The sequence below is a fragment of the Malurus melanocephalus genome, unplaced genomic scaffold (assembly GCF_030028575.1).
Source record: "Malurus melanocephalus ecotype Western Australia unplaced genomic scaffold, MMel_1.1 scaffold_281, whole genome shotgun sequence".
Lineage (NCBI taxonomy): Eukaryota > Metazoa > Chordata > Aves > Passeriformes > Maluridae > Malurus > Malurus melanocephalus.
In genome coordinates, this window is record NW_026623513.1 from 581,701 (window position 1) to 607,623 (window position 25,923).

Consider the following 25,923-nt stretch of genomic DNA (forward strand, 5'->3'; position numbering starts at 1 on the left):
TTTAAACCTCAAACTTCAAATTACTGACGGCAATAATAAAAAAGTGTAAGAATTTGACCCAAACTAAAATTCTCTTCAAAAATTAGACATCCCAAGAAAACAAAGTAAAATCAGAATAATAAGCCGCTTTCAAGTGGGAAACGTGAATTAAGAAAACTGCTGTGATTTTTAGMAAATATGAGATAGTCTGAGGAGGGAAGGGTTTGCAAACAGAATAACTTAACATCATTTGGGGATGATGTATCAGTAACTGGCTTTTTGCAATTTAATGAAATATACCACACAATGCGACCCATATAACATTAACTAATCATCTTAGTCATTAAAATGAATAATTACAAATGTTAAACCAGTGGCCCTTGTCACTCATAAGAGATAATTGGGTTTTTTTCAGTCCTGAATGATGCTTACAGTGCTAGATTCAGCACTTATTATATCAGAATCYTGATCATTATTTTCCCTGCACAGAAAGGAAAGTGTTGATGAAACAAGACAGAAAAGAGGTGTCAGAGCACCAAACCAGGGCACTGCCAGAGCAGATGCAGGAAACTCTGTCCACAGAAAGTGACCTTGACAAAAACKATGAACAAAGAAGAGCATCAGCAGCTGCTGGTTGTGTGAGTGGTGACAAAAAGCAGCAGCAGTAGGTGACCAGGAAGGAAGATGTCAATTAGGGTGAGAAGAGCTGCACAGAYGGGTTAGGAAAGTGCAGGCACATCAAAATCTGCGACACTGCCAGAACAATGTCTTTGTTTCAAGTACAAGAACAAGGCTTAGGAGCAAACATTTAAAGTGTGATGCTGTGAAGTGTTTCCTGTCCCAGACCCACTGCCTGCCCAATGGTGCACGACTGCTTCCACTGCTAAATGGGGTCTGGCACCGGGAAACACGAGGAGGAAACCTCTGGCACTTAAGAGCCTTGAAAATGGGCAGGAGCCTCAGTGGGACTGAGTTCAACCGTGACTGTAAATTCAGGAATCAAAAGAGGTAACACCAAGGTCAGAGCAGGTAYGGTGAGATTAAAAAATCTTTCATCATTTGAATGAAAAAGAAAGCTTGACAGTAAATAAAGAGTATCTACTTTCTTGGAAAATAAATTGTTCCAGTGTARGATAATTGTCTGAGGAAGCCCAGGAAGCAAGTGTGTAGTGGGCATGGTCTCACCAGGGGCCAGTCTGAAGGGTCTTTACTCTTCCTCTTTGGGTTTCATGTGTTGCTCAAAGAATTGCTGAACAGARAGTATTGCAACAACTTTCAAAAGCAGACTAGAAGGAAAGAAGACAGGGCCAAACTTTAAGGACAAAAATATTAGAGATTCAGTGACAGAGGTTCATGTGATTTTCGGATTATCCTCATCTCTCAGACAGATGTCTCATGACATGGCAGAAGGAATTAACAGTTTGAATTCAATTAAAAAAAAAAAAAAACAGAATCACATATAATTCTAGAGATCAGAATTTAGGTTGGAAGGCAGCACTAATCTTGAAAGTCTATATAAAATAKTAAAGCAAGATTTGTGAATCACTAGGAGAGCTTTTTTAGCAGGTAAAATACAATCCTTCTGCAAGGTAAACTTACATAASCTGTAATATAGGGATTTATTCTATGCCACTTATAAGAAAATTCATATTTAATTTTGAAAAAGTCTGAAAGTGTTTTTCTTGATCCGTCTTCTACTGTCAAACCCTGGGTTTTTTTAATACATTGTTTGAAATACAAGTAAAAAGATTAATGACTTGTCCAATTAAGCATTTGCATCCATAACCTGAGCATTATGTTCATTTCACARACTATCAGCAGATGATCCCACAGACTCAAGGGACTCTGAATACTGAGCTCTTGTGGTTGTAGACTCCCACTGAATCTTGGATTTATGTGGATTGGATACACMTTAAAGCCATAATTATCTTCTACATGTAGTAATCATTAGAAAACTAAGATGTGGATTTTCACATGGGTCTAAGATGATTTGGCAAAACAAATGTGTACCAAAATCTAACAATTACTTGGATTGCAAATGATCCTAAGAATATGATTTTTAATGGAATACATTATCAAATTTAAAATTCCAATTTTTCATTAAAGAGCAAACCCAAAACCATACTTTTCTGCTCAAGGGAAAAAAAAAATATTGTAGCCTTTCTTTTTATGACAAACTATTGAGAAATTAYGCATAAAGGAAAAAAAGCAAATTCATTCTTGTTACCAAATATAAACTAACACTGGCCAGAGGCTGTTTTGTGTTTGACAAAGTGGGGCTGGGGGAAAAAGAAAAGCATAGTTTCAGATTCATGGGTCAATTCCAATCAGTCACAATTCCTTTTTGCATCTTTTAAGAAAGTTCTCTGTAATGATGGGCAAAACCACTACAGGCTCATTATTTTTACTRTAGTAGAGTATGGATATTAAAATTTATGAGTAAAATAAAATTGTCCTCAGGCCATAGATCTTGCATATAATAGGTACTCATTCACTGGGTTCTTTTCACATTAATGAATGCAGAAAGTACAAGTTAGGCTAAATTACAAGCATATAAATACAGTGAGATGGTTCAGATGGCACATAAAATGCAAAGTTACACTCAAAATTATTTTTATCACTAGCACAAATATCTATTTCTTCATATTGATTGTTCCCTCTTCCTTCTGTCTTTATTTTTGTACCAATTAATCTACATTTAAAATTTCATCAGATGGCACTGCAGTTAGGAAAATGCTATTAATGATTTTTAAAATAAAATTATTTCCCATAATTCCCTATTCACATTGCAGTCATAATTGGTTTTTGACAGCAGAGCACTTTAAATGCAAGTCCAGGTATTTTGGTCATATTCAAATAATGCATTCTACCTTATAAAGAGAATCACTCAAGACTAAACTGTACTTCACAACTCCAAGATTTAGACTGCTGTAATTTAGCTGTGGTATTCTCAGAAAAGTGTAAAATGTTTTTTAGAAGTTGTTTCACAAAGTGGGTCTTTAGTCACAAACCTAGTGGCTGAGGAGATGAGGAAAACCCTGTATGCACCAAAAGAAAGGCTAAAATTTCATTCTTCTCTAAGGACATTTAGGTAKTTAATTTATCTCAGTTTCTTTTCTAAACTTCTTCTTAATACATCCATGTACAACTTCTTTGGAGCTCCTGTCAAAGGCTTCATTACAGTAAAGGCTACATTTTCTGTACACTGTGCTTATCTGGTATATGTTAGCTGTGTTAAATTTTAGCCTTAAATACACTTGCAGATGTATAAAGCTGCTGCACAACTAGTTGCAAGCTATTAGCTTYATGAAGACCTATAATTAAGACAAAAATTTCCAGGTGAAAATGGGCAAGACTGATAAAAGAATTGTAAATCACAACTCTCAACTTCTTGACTCATTTTAGCTCTTCTCCAAGAAATTGTTCCCTTTTCTTCCTGACTGGAGAATTTAGGAACATTCTAGCTGAGAAAAGAAAGAGTTTCACCACTCATAAGCTTGGAAAGCAAAATTGGTTTAAAATTCAAAGGTTTGTATGTTGGCACAAAAGTCTATTAAATTTATGAAAAATATATTACTGTAAGTAATACAGGCTAGAACTTATCTTCACTGGGGACAACTTACATGGACTACTAGTGTGTGAATAAAAATACACTCATTTCATCAATCAAGGGAGAAAATGAAGAATCATATTAATTCCTGACAGAAAAATTACAATTCCTAAATATTTCCATTGGCTTTAACAATCAAAAGCGAATCAACACTGTTATAATGATATGTGCATGCCTAGAAGTGCCTCAATCCAACTGTTTCTGTAAGATTTGGAAGGAGTGGTTATAACTTAATTTGGCTGAGAGGGCTTTGCTGCTTTGTTTTCATCTTTATAAGAAAGAGAACACAATTTCTTTCAATTCAAGATCCAGTGAAAGTGAGACTTCCAGCTGTGTACAAAGGCCAGAGACACTTTACAGTAGGGCTTGCTCTCAACAGATGTATTATTGTAAAACACACATACCAAGGGTTGCACACATCTCACTGAAACAATGTGAATTTGAGATCCCACCATCAGATGTGGCCTAAGAGAAAGCAGATGTGGGGCACCATGGGATAAAATGAGAAGGAAAAAGGTAACATTTTTCCTAATTTTTGTTTATGCAATTGTTATGAGGAGTTGGAAAAGAGAGAAGAAGTTAACCCGATAAAAGAATGTAAGAGTGAGCAGAAAAAACAATGGAGATGATAGTAATAATACTGTATAAAATAATATGCTATTCCTGTACAACTGGTACTGCATTATTAAATTGCAATACGGTTACATATAATAATAGCAATAATACTGACATAATAAAGGCAGTGGGGGTGGGGGTGAATATCTCTATTTTGCAGYTTGCTTCCAAGAAGGACCACCCTTAGAGTTGTGTTCTCCTGTAGAGCAGATGGCAGTCCGAGCCAGATGTCACCAGTGTACTCAAGTGCCATAGGAACTGACCTCTGAGTAAGCTGGCAGCCCTTAATTTCCTTTTATATCTTGTTTACACTTGCTATTATGTCAAAACTACTCAGACTGAAAGGATTGCTCACAAATTTAAATATTAATGGCATAGTGTGGGCATAAAATGTTGCTTCTTCACTGAAAGGACATGGTTTATGTAAAGAGATGGGGTTGGGTTTAATGTGGTTGGCTGTCCAAAGCTGTCTGCAGAGAATTTAAAGATCCTTCACTTTCTAAATTATCAGACTGCAAGGAGGTTTAACTTGAGCAGCTGCAAAACAGCAACTACTGATCTTCTCACAGGAATTGCAATGAATTACTTCAGAAGAGCAAGGCAAATGGATTTTTGCAAAGTTAGTGGCTCATTTAACCAAAACCCACCAATAATATGACAAAAAAATTAACTAAATAAACAAACCAAAATAAACAAACCCAAGCCCATCCTGTCTAGGCAGGCAAAAGGGGGATTGCACCAGAAAAGATATTCATTTATATACAGCCTTTAAACAGTTAACCAGAAAGATCAGCACATCAGCCTTGACCTCAGGAAGTGTTATCCTCAGCAAACTGGGCCCAGAGGAAAGAAAACCCCATAGCCAGAAACAGGGAACAGGTCTCCTGACCCTTCAGGTGAATCTAGCTAGTGCTGGAATCTCCCCAAACATGGGAAGATGGGATTCAAGGAAGATTCTGGGGGAATATCTTCAGAATGTGCCATCTCCACCAGCACGGGCAACCCAGCTGTGTCCACAGTGTTTGCCACAGAACGAGGGCAGTCAAGGAGTCTCACCCCAGACTGCTCTGAAGGCATCAGTCATGCATTTTTTTAGGGGGCCTGGAAGATTACAGTACCTTTGTACTTTTTAGATAAAGATGCAGGGATTCTACAAGAGGTACACTTTTTAGTTAAAACCCTATATTGCTTCTCTGTCACCATATGAAAAGAATGGGAGGGTRAGGAATCAACCAAGAATTGCAGACTGCATCCTCTCTATTTGATTATATGTCTGTCTTTGTTCTCTGCCCTTTGTCACATTTATTCTGACTGCCTTTATTTTTACTAGATGGGCAATTACTTTTTTTTTTTTTTAATTCACAACTGCACTGTCTCTTTTATCTTACCTTTTTTTGCCTCCTCTTTGGTTATCTTTTGACTTTTTCCACTAGTTGTAAGAAATAGAAAAAAAACAACCTGCCAAGCTAAGAGGCAAGTAAAAGAAGAAGGAGCAAAGATCAAAGAGGCAAAGAATGCCTCCAATGTTTTTGCAAACAGATTTAAAAAAAAAATGCATCAGTAAAAATAATTTGATGGACTCACTCTGAAATATTAAGATCCACCAATAATAGATCTATAAACACTACACCAAATACAARATATATTTTCATAGTCTTCTTTTCTGTAGGCTCCCTCAGATGTCATTTAAACCACAAATGGCAGTTGCTAAGGTTCTCATTAAGAATGTATTCAGACAGAAAATCTGGACCATAAAAGCAGTCTGAGAGAACATGCAAACCAGCTATACCAAGACCACAACACTGCTGTCAGTGTGAACACCTTTAGCTTAAAGGACTCTGAAAAAATATCTRCCATTTATAAATAATAGAAAAGCTACACAGCATCCTGAGAGATCATCTGGTTCATCTCCCATCTCGAAACACATCAGATATTGGGATATTTGACACATGCTTGTCTACCTGCCTTGTTAAACCATGTGTGATGGATAACCCAGACTTTCCTGTCTGAGAGCATCCCTRTAGACAGAAAATTCCATTCATGTCTGGGACAGGCAGTCCAAACTRCAGTGCAGATAACTCAAGTGGCACAGAGAGTCCTCTCAAAGTACAGCATAGCCTATCCCGAGACCAAAACCTTCCCAGCCATGGTATAAATTGTCACAGTCTATGCAGTGCATGGCCCCTTGGCCACAATTGCTGCTAGAACATCATGGGTCACTGTCCCAGCCTACTTTATGAAGAGTCTTGGCCTTCTTTGTTAAGTGTTTTCTTTTAAATTTTAAAATCAGATTTTCAAATCTGTCATTATTTCTGCTTCTCCCCTCTGTCTCTAGTCCATAGKCCTTCCTGAAATACATTACCAAAATGAGCAGCCCCATAGCTGAGTCTTATCAGCACTCAGATGAAAAAATCTTTGACTTTGCACCCGTCACAGCTCTCCTGTCTGTAAYACACACCCAAGAAGAACTGTATGGGTGATTTTCTGTTACTAACATGAATACACAATTTATCATCAGAAAATTACTTCTCCCTGACACAAGACACCTTACAGAGATAAATGAATAAAAATTTAAAAGAAGACAGAGAGACTCAGATCAGCTACTGCTTTTCTTTTCAATGAACAACTGACCCACTGCAGACCCATTCATGCATTATGAATGTYCAGATAAGCAAAAAGCTGTTCCTCTGTAAATTAARAKAGAAKAAATGAGCTTAAGGCRGGTTGGTGCACTCAACWGCTAAGCATTSCTTAGTCCCCAAAACTTTTGGCAATTTAAGGCTCTCACACTTTAGAAAGGGCTACAAACTTTCAAGGTAACTGAGAACTGAATGGAAACTGACAGTTTTTTAAGTGTGATTGTTCAGTTCGACTCCTGAGGAAGGCACATCTGTCAGAAACTCACCAATTCAAACAGGGAAAAACTTTGAAAAACAGTATTTACCTTCAAGTTTACATATCCTGCATACAGACACAGTTGCAATCTCAGAAAGCACTATCAATTTACATTAATTGCAAATATCCCCCCCTTTTAATAAATAAAAGATCAATACATCCTTAGAAATCACCCTTGAATCTTGTCCATTGCTAACCCTTTACTCTGAGAAGCTGATGTTCCAAAGTAAAGTAACCTCTATTTCATCATCTTGCATGCAGAAAGGAAGCAGAATCTCTCATTATTATGGACAATGGGCCTCAGTGCAGCTTCCTCAGTATTTGATAAAGTGTGATCTTTTCTTTCTTGCACAGTAAAAACATTCCAGWCATTCTTTTGTTTCCTCCCACTTTTCTTAACACTTTCTAAAGATTAATGAGCACKGTTTATGTATCTTATCACTGAAGCAGCAGGACCTTGAAGGCAGTTATGAAATGGAAGTCAGGAACTCCTCTGCCTTCATTAGTTTCATATTAAGCTAATCTGTTGTGGCTTTCATTGCATAGGTCTGGAGTTGTTTCTAATTGTAGTTAACTATCTGAACACAACTGTTAAGGGAGGTTATTTCCATTCCCTTTAAACTTGAAGCTGTTCTTTCTTAAGCAAACAAAGATCATTTCTCATTTCTCAGAGCACATGGAGACTTTTCACATTTCATGAGTGAGGGCACAGCTGGTGCATCACTCACCAGCCATCACAGACAGCAATACTGTAGTAAATTGGTGTTAAATTATTCACCAAGATCTGTGTAAAAGAGAGTTTCGATATCTTTCTAGAAAATGCTATTAATACCTAAAGAGCTAAACAGATGCAGCAAAACCTGCTGAACACATTTCTGTGTAGAGACCCAGCAGATCTAACTAAAATACTGTTGTTGTGTTTCAACAAATGAAGCCCCAAAGTACCCTAAAACTGAGAAGAAGGGGTTTTGAAACTGGTTTTGTCATTGGTTTTATAAGAAAGTTGTTAAGCCTACATACAGAGATACATCTATTTAAAGTATTCAAATTGATWTCCTCTCATTTTATATAAGAATAAAAATTACTCCACTTTTACTACTGCAATACTAAAGGAACATGAACTTTCTTTTCTCCTTACTTCTGCAGCATCAGGAAAAAAATTGAACTTTCAGTCTCATATCAGTATGATAGACCAACTTTCAAAATTGGATCTCACAAAAATAGTCAACTGTAAAAAGCTCTGAAGTGTTTTTAAAATCTGCAAACATACATACAAGTATATCTTGCCTGAAATTACTACAGCAATAACCACAAAATTAGGAAATCATATAAGATCACATAAATAATATTGCATTTCAGAATATAATTTTAATGATTCAGTTTCAACTTGCAACAGGCCATTTTAATTTCCCTAGACACAATTTTTCCTTATTAGCACTTCTTGGTTGCACAAGCACAAACTCAACAGGATGAGTATTACTGCCTCATCCTCATAGCCCTCCATTCCTCTCATCTTTGTTTCATAAGGGGAAGGTATCAGGGCACCTCTCAGCCAGAATTTCACATGAAACAAAAGGAGAGGCAAGAAAGCATCTTTGTACAGCCACTTTCTCCCTCCCTGCCCCCTCATGTCAGGGGGAATTTTTAGTCAGTCTGTTATTCCTTGGCTCTCTGGATAGCAAGGCCTTCATTGTTCTCCTTTACCATGAGAGATGAGAGCTCATTTTCTGAGAAACTAATTTTGAAATGACTTGTAGATGCAGTAATTTAAAGCAGGAGGGGAAAAAAAAAACAAGGCAAAGTTATGAATAGGCATTTTGTAATTTCCATTTTCTCTTCAAGATAGATTCCTTTTTTATGCAATGTGAAAGACAGARAGCAGAGCTCATTGCCACAGTGCATAACCAGCTCTGACTGAGAGCATCACGACTTTGCCCTGGCTTGACAGGGCAGAGACAATGCTGCTTATTAGCACGAGTGAGATTCATTACTGTAACCAAAGCAGCAACATCCCCTACTCATAAATCCACAGGTAATCTTACATTGTTATAGCTGCACTGCCTGTGCTTCCTTTTTGTCACTTATAAAAATAGTTTTTATTACAGTCTATTCTGGGTGAAGGTCAAGCAAGAGAGACAGGATTGAAAAGTTAAGTCTGTTAAATGGAGACAGCGCATAATGCAAATTCCTTTAATTCAAGTTCTCCTGCCTGCAGTATAAGCCTTGACCTAGAAAACCCCAGCATCTTGAGCATTTCAGGGTTTGAAATAATTCAGTCTATATGTAAGAATTKACTAAAGATGTTTCTGACCTCATCTGTACAACCATTTGTTCTAATAAATGGAGGAAAAAATTATAGACTGGTTTGGATTAGAAAATTCCAGCCCTCTGCCATGGGCAGGGACACCTTCTCTTTGTCCAGGGTGCTCAGAGCTCCATCCCATCTGGCCCTGAAAGCTTTCAGGGATGGRAYATCCACAGCTTCTCTGAGCAACCTGCTCCMGTGCCTCACCACCCTCACAGGGAAGAATTTCTTCCAAATATCCAAACTAAATTCACCCTCCTTCAGTTCAAAACCATTACCCCTTGGATAGTTCTCTTTTAGAGAATACTTTACACCAGGGCTTGCGCTGTGATCACCAGACTCAGTCTATKAAAGAATGGAAGAATGACTTGACAGGCTATGAAAGACGAAGCCTTTATCTATCGCAGCTCTATTGTTCAGTTTTCTAATTTACAGATCACAGTAGTAGAAAAAGGTAATTCTATTCAAACACAAAGAAATGTGTTAAATTGTCTGCAAAAAAAAAATATTAAGCATTCTACAGAGAATGGGAAAGAGACATCTGCTTGTCTTCTGAGATGGTACCTGCTTCTGAAATAGCCACAAAGGATTAAGTGAATCAATACAACCAGTACATTTATCTGAAAGACTGGGGACAGCCAGGGTCATAATTATTACCCCTGATGTATTGCTAACACACAAAAAAACAGCAAAAGAAAAATGTTGATTGATTGCTATGAATTTCTGGCAACTGTAGCTTTTGAAGCATGAAATACATTAGCATTGTATCCTAATGTCTGTGATAATTTTTCAGAACTGATGCTTGTCTTCTGAGCAAGGCACATTATTTACAAAGAATTCACTGGCTGTAAAAAATTAAACATGTAGAAAATAAGCTGACCTCTATTTTTYCTGCAAAATGACATTTCTTTGAAGGACAAAGGAAGAAATAACTTACACTGTTAGTGAATGATACAGGCCTAATTTCATGTTCACTGTCCAAATACCTTTGCCCTTTACAGATTATTAACTGTAACAAGCTCCTGGGTGAATTTATTGCATCATTACACAGCAACTACAGAATATTTCTAGTAGAAAAACCTACAGTGAAATAGCAGCTCTGTTAAAAGGAACATTTTTGAAATACAATGCCTGGTTTGTAAGAGTCATTAAAATAATTTCTTCAGATCAAGTCTGCACAGGTACCATAAAGGTTCTCAAATGCCAAAGCTTTAAGCGTGTTTACACAATTGTGTCTTAATATTTTTTTGCTTTCCCTATCATTCTCTGTGTATAACTGATCACTGAAGAATGTAAACCAAATTATTTTTTTCTTCTCCAATGATTTAATGCCTGTTTCTGCTAGAATATAGAGATTATATTGGATACAAGATGTCTAATGGAAACACGATCACATACATTTAAGTATTCAGAACTGAACTGATGGTTCTTGGAAAAAAATTCTGCAAGCCTCTCAAAAGAAGGGAAAAGAACTATAAAGAAAGCATGTCAGAGTCAGATCATCAGCGAGAGTAGGTGCTGCAATTATTTTTATACCTTAAGCAAAAAAGATATCAACGAATAGCAATAACTCAATTTCCTGACACTCAGCCRGGTTAAGTGCAGTGGGACTAATTTTGAACCAGCACGAGCACCCCCAGTAACAAAGAGTGGTTTTTGCTTTGAAGGGCCCTGCTTTTATTCCTAAGATTTGCAATACAAATCAATACAGAATTAATGTAACAGAACTTTTAAATTACAAACCAATATAAATTTGATCCCAGTGCAAAACTAGCAATGTCTCTGTTGTTTGCCTTATTGTTGGCACTTGCCCACATAAAGCACCTGTCTGTCCTTATGGTATTACTGACTAATATTTATATTCACACCATAGATAATCCAGGCTCTTGCACAGCCATTGTTCCTGACCTCTTCCCTGCCWAAACAGGGAACAATCTGACCTGAAATTATTGGTGCATTTAACTGCCTGGCCCAGGTAACACCTCTGGCTGGACTGCTGGCCAGCTCTGTCTGCARGAAGGGAAAATGCTTACAGAGCCTCACTGTCTGCCCATAGTTCTTCCACTATTGATATGAGGATGGACAACTCCCACAATTTATGGTGAGGAAATCTGTGTGGCTCAGCTTCTTTTTTTCTGAAGAAAACAAAATGCCTGTGCAAGGCATTCACATAAATCCTACACAGGCAGAAAAAGGCAAAACTGGTGATAGCACTGTTCACAAGGGCACAGGCTCTCTGTGAGTTTGCCAGTACAGAGACCTGTGAACACTCAGGTCTGGAAAAACATCACTGAGGGGATAAAAAACWACTGTTAGCTGAAGTAACAAGGCAGATGCTCCAGCTACAACAAAAGTAAAAAAAAAAAAAAAAAAAAAAAAAWATTCTTCAAACTCCCCATTAAGCGCTCTGCAGGGACAATACCAAAGCCACATATCCCAGATGAGCCTCTTGAATTTTTGCTCTGTAGTCAGCAAAGATTTATTTCCAGCCTATGTGGTCTCATACCARCAAAACAAAGCACAACAGCACTCAGATGAGTGACTGGATTCACAAACACCACCTTACCACCCATTTACAGCAGTGCTTGTGAGTGAGAGAGACCCTGGGGTGGAATCCAACGTGTGGTGCAAATCCATGAACTCAGATTAGTATATTTTAACCTTGYTGGTACAATCTGAATCTTGTTTAAACATAAGAAATTAGACTGGGAGGCTAAACAGACATGTGCAAAAGAGAGAAGAAAATGCTAAGGCAAAATAGGATTATTTCAAAGGAAGAAACATRCATTTTTGGCTTGTAGATTTCCTTCTAAAATCACACACACACACACACCTATGCAGCCTCTCTCTTCAGCAAACCTGATGTGTGCCTAGGTAAAGCAATTCTATAAATTCAGGGCTAAAAATTAAACTGCAAGCTTCACCATAACCTCTACTAGCCTTATGACTGTGAGAGCAGAATCAACACAATTAGTATTACAGTGCAGCTTTCCTTCTATCTGGACCAGAGGCACTGCTCAGCCAGGAGAGCTCCCTTGCAATGGGAAAACGTGGTTGTAATGGCGTGACATCAAAAAAAAAGCAAAGGCACCCCATAGCTGGCACTGGCACACTGTGACTCCTGGGACAGCCCTTTCCCAGGCTCACCATGCCTTGAAAATATTTCAGTAGACACTGAACATCTCCACCAGAGTAGATTTCTGTGTYCTGTAGGACACAAAGCTCAGGAGTCCCCATGTAGGGTCCAGAGGAAGGGAATCATACAGCTGCAATATGGTAATTCTGAGCGCTGTGTCAAACAGCTTCCTGTAACTCTAAGGAGGATTTCCAAGGGATTTGCTTTCAGCACAGACCCAGCCAGAGCCCCACAGGAAGGCAGGGCTGGTATTTGCAAATGTATCTCTGCTCCTTCAGAAGCTGTAAAAGTCAAATCACATACCCAGCCTGTGAATAAGGCTTTMCCTTCCACAGCCTAAAGGAGCCTTAAACAAATTAAACCAGCTGTTAAAGAGGTAATTTGTACTGAAAAGTCTATGAGAAATCACAAAGAGCAGCACTCATTTCCTAATAGGCTCCTTCCTTGTCCTCTTCAGAGGGCACACACCCAAATCCCATCCTACCCTGCTGCTTCCTGGGCATGCTCGCAAAACCCTCAGGGACTGGGAGGGTTTTGCTGAATTTGGAGGGATTTGAAGCTGCCCTTGGTGCCCTGGCAGTGCTGCAGAATAACGTTCAGGAATTTCAATTCACAGCTTCTTGAAGTATTCAGGTGCAAATGACAAAACAAAAAAGATACCAAATAGAGCTCACCTTATTTCTCTCACTGACTGCAAGAGGAAGATTAGTTTCTTAAAAAGAYCCATATTTCCCTGTTCTGATGTTCATGAGAAAAGGTGTCTAAAATGACCCATGGAGGACCACAAGCTTTATGACATTTTAATCCAGAATGATCAGTTAAAGAACTGAAAATTTAGGAAGCCAGCCTTCTCCAGGTGCTGACCCCACTGTTTCAGTGTCAGCAGTAGACTCTTTAGATACAAACAGCCTAAAGCAAAAWATATATTTAGCTTTTAATCAGAAGACATTTTTGCTATTTCAGGATGTAAAAGCAAAGCACAAATATAAGGATCATGTGCAGGGTTTTATTTTGCTGTTGTGGTGGTTTTGTTTTGGCTTTTAAATGCTCTGTTGGTGGTTTTTCAAAAGAAAAAAAAAATCATTCAAAGGAAAAGTTTGATGATTATTTCACCTGCTTTAATTTTCCATCKCTGTAATACYTCAAGGCRTATCTACAATCTGCAAATTGTTCTRTAAGTGTGGAATAACTTTCCAAAGACAGTAAACTGTAATTTACATCACTGCAACTAAGAGCTAGGTATATCTGCTAGTTTTTAATGGCCTATCAGGCTTATTCTAAATGCTATTAAAATGACAAAGTAAAATAAACCAAAATGAAATGGAGAATTCCTCTGTCTCCATCTGCACATTACAAGCAGATATTCCATAAAATATATTTATCAGCACTGTGACCAGCTATAAAATGTCGTCAGTGCGGAATGTTTATGTACTGTAGCATAGTAAAATTGTCCCCCTGTTAACTCTAAATCAGTTTCTGAACAGGTAYTGGGGCTTCTTCATCTGCAGGCTTGCTCGAAGGGAAATGTCATTTATGATGTCTGGAATAYCATTTTTGCTGTGAAGGATGTCACAGTTGAATTGCAGCTTCTCATAAAGGTAAAAATTGCTGGATTTGGTATTAATAAATCTTGGAGACAGATCACAGCATTATTTACCTTTTKCTTTTTAAAAAAATGGTTAAATTTTAAGTGAACAGCTCAATACCTGTAAACTTCAGTTTGATTAATACCGAGTGTTATCTGCATAGTGCAGCTGTAGGAATTCATGCTGTTACCCCATCAGATCTCATAAATGAGACAGTGCCAGGATTTGTCACCATCAGTGTGTGTTCACCACACAGTCTGGGTGACTCAGCTGCACCCAAACATCTGAATTAGCTCAGGCCAAATGCAAGTGCAGAGCAAAAGCATTGCCTATACAACCATCTCGTCATTATTTCCCAACTCAGACAAAGTTTAGGATACATCCAATACTGATCAGATGGGAAAATACAGATTATAGGGTTCACTCTCCCTCCCCAAMGTAAAAACTAAAATCTCAGAGACCAAACAAAACTCCTCTACATCACAAAATATTCTTTGTAATCCTGAGCTGGTTTTTGGCAGCACTGCATTTTCTCTGGCATCCTCCTCACTCTCATTGGGAAAACTTAAATTCAGCAGTAAAAGAAGCAATCTGTGTAACACAGTTGCATAAACACCAGCTTCACAAAACTAACAAGTTAAAATGCTCTTTAATGCCACACTGGCAACAGAAAAACTTCCAGCAGAAGATCCAGATGCGAGCTGACGCCTCAGTTTGCACCGTRCATTGAACCCTTGAGGCTTTACATCAATAATTCCTACACAGCCTTTAGTCCAGCAAGATACAGCACAAAAAAAATCACTGAAAACAGAGATAATACCACCCCTGAATTTTGCACAGTGAAATGAAACATATTTATTAAATATTTAATATCAATATGATATAAATATGAAAAAGGTTATGTTAACAATCCAAATTTTTGGATTGTTAACATAACCTTTCCTGCAAACTTTTAAGGACTTCATAGTAGTAGTTTAGTGTTTTTTTCATTTGATCATATAGTAATTTCAAATACCAAAAAAAAAAATTGCAGCCATAATTGAAATAATTTCAAAAATTAAAAACACAGAATCAGTGACATCACCTTTCTCTTTCTTTCCCCAAGCCTTTGTTATGCACATATAAACAAACACAGCACAAAGCCTTGCATTACAGTTGCTCAAGACAAATCTATTTTTAGCTAAGAGGACAAGTTCTGATGCAAAACTGCATGAACTGAGAGTAACAGCATAAGTTGGTTTAGAAAACCCAGTTTTTWAAGGAAGCTAAACTAAGGCAGAACTCTGAATTTTCAGTCTTTTGTCACCATTATTACCTTAGGTAAGAACAGACATATGGCCACTACTAGTGCCATTATAGACTCAAGACACTATCCTGGGGATGAGTAATAGTTTCTACAAGGTGAGCCTCAAGGGGCTGAAAAGCACTATTAAAAACAAAATAACACTCAGGGGAGAAAAAAAAACAAAAAAAACCCCAATCAAATAAACAAAATATTCAGGGTATAGATACCAAMGACATGTACTTCACAGCAATCATACTCACTTATTTTTTTTTTCAATTTTCTTTGACTGGCCAAGTGAAAACTTTTCTTTTCTACTTGAACCGAGCTTTTTACCCTCCTCTAAAGAAATTGCCTCATTTCTTTTTCAGTCTCACAAGATAATCAGAAGGCACCAGTGTAGTGTTTTTTACTAAATTAAGAACAATMATTTCCCACCTTTTTAGCATTTCTRTGAACTGGAAACTTGCTACAGGACAAGAGCAATAAATATTCCCATCCCTCCTCCAGCAGGGKCTCCTGGAGGCACATTTCCCCCCAAGAGGCTTTCCCTCCTGGCTCGAAGGTGCTTCAAGGGATGAAGATCCTGACCAGAGCCGTGTTTTTTTCCAGAGGGGCACAAGGGAAAGCGTTCCCTGTCAGGCTGAACAGTGCTCCCCGTGCCTTCCCTTCTGTCCTCATTAAAATTTTACGTGACCTTCTCACAGCAARCACCGTTCACTCTGCCCAAGCAGGCAGAAATAACCTGCTGGTATCTCAAACCATGATCTTCTCCCAAGAGGCTGACACAGAGCGCTCCCAGTTCTACACCAGCATTCCAACCAGCAGGAGATTAGGGAACGGAGTGTGGATTTCACTATTTCACCTTCAGTGTTTTATTTCAGCTCAAATAAGTTCTCATATCACCTCTGCCTTTTCTAGTCACTTGGATTGTTTAAGRGCTAATGAACTTTGCTTGGCCTTCTTCAGGAAATTCCCTGTGRAAGTCTCAGGCTGACCTCAAAGGCCTCTTGGCTGACAGCCCCCTAAAAAATGAAGCCAGAACAGTTCACAGTGTCACCCCATCCAATTGATTGTACCAGATATGACAGAGCACAAAATGAGCATTGCAAGGTCGCACCCACCAATTAGACAGTTATTATGTTGGGTTTTTTTTTAAAAATCTTCCTCTGACTACAGAGGTGTATCATATTCTCTTCTGCAACTGAGGAATGGACTGTCACGATWGCCTATTTTATAGAAAGAGAATAATTTGAAATTTGTAGCCATCCACAGGAGTAGGTACATTTGTGCCTAATTTCTACCTTGAATATAGTTTATTTGTTAACAAAATAATTAAAATTAAGACGCTAATGCTAATTTTGGGAAGAGGAATAACTATATAGAGAGCTAGATATTGGTCAAAATGTTCAAGCAATCTTAATGTTAGCAGACTGAAAGCAATTACATTGTCAAGGTCTGAAATAAGTRCTTGTGCTGGAAAAACTACTTTGTTTCCTATTTTCATTTAGAAAAGTCTCATCTGTCATATTTTCTGCCTTTCTTTTCTTACAAGTACTCATAAACTATGAGCTGTGATGCAGCTGAGACCTTCAGCACTCACACTACTCTTCTGTGACCTTTTCAGTCACACCATTACACTGATGAATTAATCCAGAGCACAACAGTGCAAAGGGAAGWATTAAGGCAGGCATATAAGGTCATAAAAATAATTGGCATGCAAACTGTTACATCTATCACTTGGATTACTGAATCTGATATCAGGATGCTTCAGRCTTGCAAAGTTCTGAGTTACATAACTCCCTTATGTCCACACACACAAACATGACCACTGTTTGGGAGCTTTTTAATCAAAAAACCCACTACCTGCAGTGCCAGTCCAGTACCAAAATTCTCTGTACTCATTCTAGACMAGAATCAAACATTTGGACATGAGCTGGCCTAGGATCCCCCAGCTACATCCACAACCAGCAACGAGGATAGAATATTTCAGCAGCAACAAAGTCACGAGTAAAATGTTAAAATAGATATTAAGACAGAGTAATTAATAAATAAAAACTCATTGTGAAGTATGACAATCGGTTCGCTATTTATTCCAAATCCTAGGATGGTCTGATGGCTCTAAGACTCTGYAGTATTTCAACAGCATATTCAGAGCATGCCCACAGCTTCTCAGGCAAAGCAAAATATGCAGCTCTCCCAAGATTTCTTATGAGGTGCATCATAAGTCAGTTGCATTTACTTAACTACCACATTTTCAGGGATGTTGAGCTCATGATCTCTATGATTAATAGYGATATGCTTACAAAATACAAAGAAAGGAAATTAACTGCTCTGTCCCTGAAGAATCGCTGGCTTTACCAGCTAATTAAGAAGTTCTGCATTTCTAGCTTATGATTAACTGCAATCAAAAAAGATGATCTTTATTATGCTGCTTCATTTTCTATCAAGACTTCTGCAATAGATAATGAAGACTGCAAAGGAAAGAGCAGAGCAATCTGAGGAAATGAGTACACACAATGCAACAGRGCACAGTGACATTGCATGCCTATGCTGGAAAGATTTAAATATTGTAYATATACAACATARTCTGATAACTACTTTTAACTTCAGRCACARCTCTAAGCAAAGACTGTACTTAGATACACATCCCATTTTCACCTGTCACTTACAGCAAACTTAGTGATCATTTAAAGGTATAACTGCACTTATKAAAGTATTGTGACCCTGGGATTAGCTCAGCTCATCAGAGCATGGCACTGATAACACTGAGGTTGTGKGTTCCATCCCTCTATGGGTCATTCCCTTCCCAGCTGGCATTTGATGGCTCTTCTGAGCTCCTTCCAACTCAGACTATCTATCCTGTGATTCTGTGATTTTAAAACATAACTTCCAACAAAAATGCTAAATTATTTCTCCACTTGTTCTGCATAAATCTGCAATCTGAATTAATGTAGTGTGCTGAAGTAAAGCTTGCAAATTTGCCCATAATTAAGGCCGCCTGATACATCCATGGCTTTATTGGATATTTGCATACACGTTTGGCTCTTTTGGAGACTAATTGTATGGTTTTGCTAAAAAAAAAAAAAAAAAAAAAAGAAAAGTTTTTCATTTGAAAAGATTCAATGCATACAGATTACTGTAAGACTCGGTATCCATTGTGCCTGGGTGCTCTTAGAAGATGACAAACATTTGCCCTGTGCTGGACAAGCCTTTGCCTGTGGAGGACCAGGCTCGCTTTGCAGAGGTGGTTTGGGAATGATGATTTCCCCTCAGGTATCTGCACAAAGATCAAGATCTCTCTCCTGAGTCAGGACAAGGGGAGAAATCTCTCCGTGACAAAGAGGTGTCCCAAAAAGGGGAACTGCAGCAAAAGAAGTACTGGAGTGATACAAGGAGACTGAGAAGCCTKGGGCTTGTCAGGTAAAGCACAGCCAGGGCTGAGATTTGAAGGAAGACAAAAGAACAAGATTGGGATAGGGCAGAAGGGRCCATGCCTAAAGGGGAGGCAGAAGTCCCTGTGCACCACACTCCCTRCACATCCACCCAGCTCACAGCCCTTTTTCCAGCTTCTTCAAAAGAGATTTMCAGGAATCCAGAATTCACTCTAAACCAATCCTACAGGAATTAATTTTCTGGCATATTTTGTAATCCGCGTTGAAACTAAAGGGAAGAGTTGATTGGAAGATGAGGTACAAATGGAACTGTGGTCAATAAAACAAACTTGGAACATAAAATACTGTATGAAAGATTCCTGTTTGAATTGCATACATTGTGCAGCAATTCTTTGAGATGCTTAGGTCTTTGCATTTTTCCTGTTCCAAAGAACATCCTTCACTTCCAGATTTCAGCAATTCAGGTTGGTGAAGGTGAGCTCTTTTCAAAAAGCTGTTGCTGCAAAATGCAGCTCACAGAGTACAACAGGGAATGTGCCTTTGTTATTGTTATCGTGTTTTTTGCTTCAGGGAAGACACTTAAAATTCTTAATTTTCAAGCATTACTTAAATTGGTGACAAAAAGACATTTTAATTGTTTTCAAGACTGGAACTAGAATCTCTAAATGCAGCATCACTGTAGCTGGAGGTATGCATTATTTAACCAGAACAATGACTCTCATTAAAACTTAACTTAATTTTTCAGCTTTCTCAAAACATCTGCTACTCATGGGATCTGGTTTTGTAATTATAATAAACAAGATTTCTCCTTTTGTGATGCTCCTTTAGTTTCAAAAACAAGAGGTTTGTAGAATTTCTTCATAGCTTTGATAAACTAAACGTTATYGCAACAGAAATCATTAGTAGATTTTTGTTGTTGTTGTTATTTTAAACTTATTACTTTAAAAGTCAATGTCACARCTCTTGTCTTAATTATCATGTTGCTATCATTTGAAACAAAACTCTGGCAAGCATGTCYTTACAAAGGTTTAATAAAAACAACTTCATAAAAACAAGGCAGTTTTACATGAGCCCTGCTGCTGCCCTGCCAGCAGAGGCCATCAGGAGTCCAGGGACTGGCACTGCACAAGGCAGGGACTGTCCCCTCCCAGCCACTGCTGCCTTTAGCACACACCCACACCCTCAGCAGCATCCCTGGTGCTCAGAGAGGTTTGGTCCCTGCTGCCCATGGCTGAGAAACCCATGGCCCAAATCTTACACAGACACTACAAGGGGTTTTTTATGAAGGCCACCTAAAGATTATTGAACAACCATCTTACACAAGCCAATACATTGAAGATAAGAATTGTGTTTGTTTATTCGTTTTCCATTTACTGAAAAGTTGAGTAGAYGGTAAATTAGATTCGTACCTAACTGTTACTAGCTGTTGAAAACTACTGTTTGGGCTTTTTCTTTAGCAGCTTAAACCAATATTAAAGATAAAACCARAACAGAAATAGTTATGCATTCTTTCACATTCAAGTGAAGAAAATTATTTTGCACAGCAAGTACTGAGATCAATTAAAATCCTTTACTTCAGATATAATTAACAAGCCTCACAAGCATAAAGTGATTTAATTTCCTGTATCAAACCAAATGCTGTTTTCTGTCAGTAAATGACTATTCTCTTACAGCACTGCACATTAATAATTCATCATTGCTGTATATTCAAACAGATGGGACTCAATGAAAATTTCTAATGAAAACAGCATTAACTTAATCCAGCACATAAAATCTTTAAAGGAAATCCTTTAAAGGAACATTTTCTTTAATGTTGAGCTTTTTCATTTCACCATTTACTAATATGAGTTAAATTTTTACATTACCAAAATAAACCAATCCTTAAACTGGGTGAAAAACATAAAAAGGAATCTAATACACTTGTATAAAATAAAAACAAATAAATGTAAGACCTGCTCAATCAATAAATTACCACAAAATAACTTTATCATAATTTATGTTTAGGAATATTTATCTTTGCATTTGATTTAACTTTGGTGAGGTTCAATCAGTCTGGCAAGTGATGTGAACATTCTAGGATTTTGCTCTCTGGCACAGGAAAGTAGAAAATCAGAACATAAACCTCACATGAGCACATGATCCAGAGCTCAGTCACTCTACCCTGCAGTGCAGAACAAGGCTCCAAGACCAAAGTTACTGCAGCTCACTTACTGCCTGARAGAAGAACCTTTTTTCTTTCCCAACACCTCATTTTTTACTTCACCATTTCCTTTTAAGATCTCAAAGGAGAGAAATAAAATGGGGAGAGAGTGTCTGTATGTCATTACTCCAGTTCAATAAGGCTAAGAAAACAGTGAGAAAGGAGGAATTTRTTGTCTGATCTTAGGTATACTGAAGTCAATAGGAATTAATTGACCATAAATATTTTAATTTCATAGCTCCCTACATTAGCAGCAGCACTACGGGCCTCTAATATTGTAATTTTAAACTTTTACTTAGGAAAACTTAGAAGACCTGCCAGTGTAAGCAGCAAATAGGCATAACAATTCTACAACCAATAAAAACTAAATCTGTAATATGTCTATAATAACAATCCAAYTGTGATAAAAGTCCCTTCCTTTATTTTACAAGTGATACTCACCACAATGATGTGACATGGAAACACTTTTCTCACCTGAACATTTTGCCATTGGAGCTGGCACCATTTATTCTTATTAAGCAAATTCATACAAAGAACAAATTCTGCTGTTGTTCTCAGTGTGTTTTCAAGGCTGAGGGGTGGATGCTGCAAAGTGCAGATTAAACTGACTGTTCCAAGGACATCCACAGCTCCAAATGCATGCACAGCCACAGTCAGAATTAGAGGAATTTGCCATGTAAATGGTTGTATGCACATTGTGATCCCTTGCTGGCTCGACAGCACGCATTCAGTACATTATTAGAGTACACAAGGCAGAGAATCTTGTTTATGCAAATGGGATGAAAATATCACTAGTTAACAGAGATACTGGTGGAAAAATATTCATGTTTTTACCTAGGATGCCTGCACTATACAATTTTATTCTATGTCAAGTTCTTAGACTTAAAAAAGGAAAAAACCTAAAGATAAATACTTTGCATTTGCACCAGACCAAAGAGAATTAAATATTTGTTCACATCTCCATTATCCCTCACTTCAAAAGGGCAAGTTTTAGAACTCTAAGGGAAATTAAGTGAAATAAGTTATTTGAAACAGAGGGGAAAGGAGTGAAGAAGGAATAAATAGAGCTTTTAAGGACGTGATGAAAGTGCCAGCCAATATCACACAGCATTGTCATTAAATAATATCCACTCTGAATGCCAAAAAATGCATACTTTCTGTGTGGTTCTTACAGATGCCATAACCCAAAAGATTATTGTATTGCACTATGAGAATAAAGTGCCCTAAGAAACTACAAAAATATATTATAAATGCATTTTTTTGTTATTTAGTATTTTTTATACAAAATTCATAATGTCTTTCCCTTTAGATTTTTCTACATAATATAATGCATTTATTGGAGTTCTGCAACATGGCCCCAGAATTCCCTAACTGGTGCTCTAGAAATAAGCCTCAAAGATTTGAATATCCCATCTTAGAGAAGTGTTTGGTTCTTCACTTTGAAAAATATGATACTCAATCTTTGCTTTTAAAAAAAAAATAAAAAAAAAAAAAGCTGTAGAGAATGTGTTGACATAAGTCTTCTGGATAAATTTTTCCTCTTCTAACAAGATTACCCATGTGTATTTTTCTGACAGGGACCAGAAACAGCAAATAACTCCCTTTACATGGCTCTATCATAATGCAACCTCAGAAAGAACAATAAATTAAAAAATCTGTTGGCAAAAATTGAGTTGTTTGTTTCTCGGCTCTCCCAGATGGAAAACACTTTTGTTAAATCATTGCAAGTGAAATTAGGCAGCTTGTTAGTAAAGCCTAATCATTCATTAGCATTTTAAATTCCTTCAAAAGGACAAAATACTTGACTATCTGACTGCCTGAATATTAGCAGATAATGCTTTCTGTTTCTATGTAAATTCTTAAAGTCTGTATCAGAAGTTAGCTAAAGAACAGAGGGTAGAATTTTTGCTTTTTTAGAAGTTCTTAGAGCTCACAATACTTTGTTTTTCATTATTATTATTCTTTCCCTTCATTATTTTCATTATTTTCCACATCATACCTATSTTATCACTCTCCCCAAATTAAAGTCTTTTTGCTTTCCTTTGACACAGGTATTGGTATTGACCATAAATGAGTATATTTTTTCCAACATACTGACCCAAAATGGACAGATTCAGTTGAATTTGTATTATAGACTCTGCACTTTGATTCAACATTACATTACAAATCCATACACAAAGAGGCATGGAGAGAACAGAATTATGGATGAAGATGTTGACTCTTTATTAATAAAGCATAAGAACCTATTTTCCTGGTCTAACAGCAAGAAATAAATGAGATTCAGACAAATAACTGAATCTGATACTARATTTCATCTGGTTAAATGAAGAACCACGGCATATAAAGCAAGTGGTTAAGCATCCTAATAGATAATCTAAGGAAGAAAACCCAATAACTAGTCTGTTTTCTCTGCARCTATCACAGAGATTTTGGCAAAAGCTGATATCACAGACAGATCCCAAAAAACTTTCACAGAATTTGAAATCTTTGCCAGATCATCTAAATTACAGGTTTAAGTGACTTTGGCATCTGATACCTGGGGACTTATTTTATTTTTTTCTCTACTTTATGCTGCTCAGTGAGGAAGGGGAAAAGCTTTCAGCATCACAGCCATGTGTAGCTTTTGCTGATGGAGGGTGTTCCAACACACAAACCAATGTGCTGTTACCACGTCAATTATGTGCTATTTTTGCTGSTTTTACTGTGGGAGAGGGTGTCCTACAACAGAGAGGCAAACACTCATCTGTAACCATTACAGACCTATGAGACAGAAACTGTCAGACAGAGCCTTTGGCCCTGTGTCCACTGCACCACTGTTTGAGAGGAATGGTTGGTTACTGATCAGTCTTCAAAAAGTACCAGAAGTTGATCAGTAAAGACTGCAGCTTCTAAAAATTGACYGAGATGTCTAACAGAGAAAGTGTGAGTTGCAACAAGGGTATTTTCTCAAAAAAAACCCAAACAATAACATTCACATTTCAATCCCGATTGAAGCAAATATAATCCCTTCTTTATTTCAACTTCCTAACTTCTCAGGCTTTTGCTTGTAGCTTTTAAGACGTTTCAAAAAAATAAATCACAGCAACAGCATAAACTCATATRACACTGTTAGCAGTCTCCTGGAAGTATGAAATTGCAGCAAAATGTATAGACAAGAACACAAAATATCACCTTCCAGCTCTGTGAGCAGTCTTCATTTCAAGAGCATTTTCAAAGCACCAAYACCACAGTTCTGAGTACTAATAGCCTGGGCAGGCAGGCTCCACCATGCTAATTAACTCACCTAGGGGTGCCAGCTACAGCCCACATGCACAATTTCAAAGCTTTTCTCTCCCCTCCTACTYCTTTGTCTCATATTTTTCACTATAATCACACTCAGGAAGAAAATTATAAAGCCAAGCATGACAAGTGTGTCTTGCCTCAKCTAAAACTATCCAGAAATAATAAAAGACAAGATCGAGAGGCAAAGATATAGAAAGGCTTTTGCCCTTGTAGCAACAGGAAAATAAGTTAAACAGTTGAAGGCCATTTGATGAGGAAAATGCATGCTTTCTGCTTTTCTGGGTGAGAGCTCCAAAGATTTCCACAGCTCATTTGCTGCAGAGGTCAAATCCAAGCCATGATATTTCCTCCAAACGCAGCCTTTTTACAGCAGCCATGTACCCCCATCACCTCCCTCCGGCCCATCGACACAAGACTGATCACCCCAGGGTGCAGCTTAATATAAATGGCTGTAACAAGGMCTTTGCACAGCAGCAGCAATAAAAGTCATCCCCAAAGTGTCCACAACAAAACCTGTGCTCAGATTTCCCTGTGGAAGCTCTTTAAGTCAGGCTTAGGTACACATTGCTCAGAGTTCATTTCCAGTCTGCTTCCCAACAGGCAGCTGGTAAAAATGCAGTGTACTGCCTCCCTCCCCACTTTATCACACCAGGATGTGGAAGAGGCTAACTTCATAAAATAGGCAGAGTACAGCACAAGAATGTACATTAATTTGCTAATTGGCCTTCTGGAGCAGATTAGAAGGSGCATCAGCAGTCTTTAAGTTTTCAGGTATTATTTTTCCATTTTCTGAATGTAAGAGGAGGAACCCCATGTAAATTCTTTAGCAACAAGAAACAGGTACCCTAACTGCAGCAAAATCTTGATTTGAAAGCTTATATAAACCTTAGAGGAAAAATTCAAAACTCAAGGCTAAAGAGCTGCTTCCGTTTTCCCCTTTACCTTTTGCTGCTTTCCTTGGACAAATACACCACAACTGCACAGTTTCAAACAGTCAGAATTCATCACTCTAGAGAGAATAATTTTTTTAAAAGTAAGCTGTCTTACCTCTGAGAAGCATTTCTTTTTGAGTGCTCTGGGTTTCCTCCACACTAAGTGGCAACTGGTCTTTGTTGATAGATACCGACCACAGGTCACGTGAATCAGCACAGCAAATCTCAGGTGTGAGTCAGCCCAGCAAATCTCAGGTTTTCAGCTTTCTGGAGCATCACAGAGCAGCAGAGCTGTTGCACAACATCTGGAAAGTGAATTGGAAAATAACTCAAGATTAATAACTCACATATCTTGTTTTAGGGGAATTTGACAACAATGGAATGGCACTAATGATTACATAATCAACATTAGTCAGTGAGCCTAATTGGCGTGAACGATAGTGGGGCTGAAGGCAAAAGGAAACAGTTTTAGTCAACCTCTAAATATAAACTTTAGAGAGCAGTTCATGCAAAAGCATTTGCCTTCCAGAATGCCAAGAGGCACCTCTCCTCTATCTTTTACTGCTCAAGTCCTGCAGATTGCTCGAGGGTGGCTGGCAAAAGGCAAATAAAAAAAAACGCTGCTCAAGAAACTTAAATGCTTTAGAAGCATGAACTCCAATATAGGATTTGAAATAGAGAATGTAGAAATCAAGATGGCAGTGGA

At 37.8% G+C, this 25,923-nt stretch overlaps 1 long non-coding RNA gene across 1 annotated transcript in view; it reads right to left on the bottom strand.

Moving 5' to 3' along the window:
* Positions 1 to 25,415, bottom strand: part of LOC130579608 (uncharacterized) — a 192,587-nt gene extending 167,172 nt beyond the window's left edge. The window contains exon 1 of the long non-coding RNA XR_008966023.1: positions 25,333 to 25,415. This is a non-coding gene — a long non-coding RNA (uncharacterized LOC130579608). The remainder of the gene's footprint in view (positions 1 to 25,332) is intronic.
* Between the last annotated feature and the right edge of the window lie 508 nt (positions 25,416 to 25,923).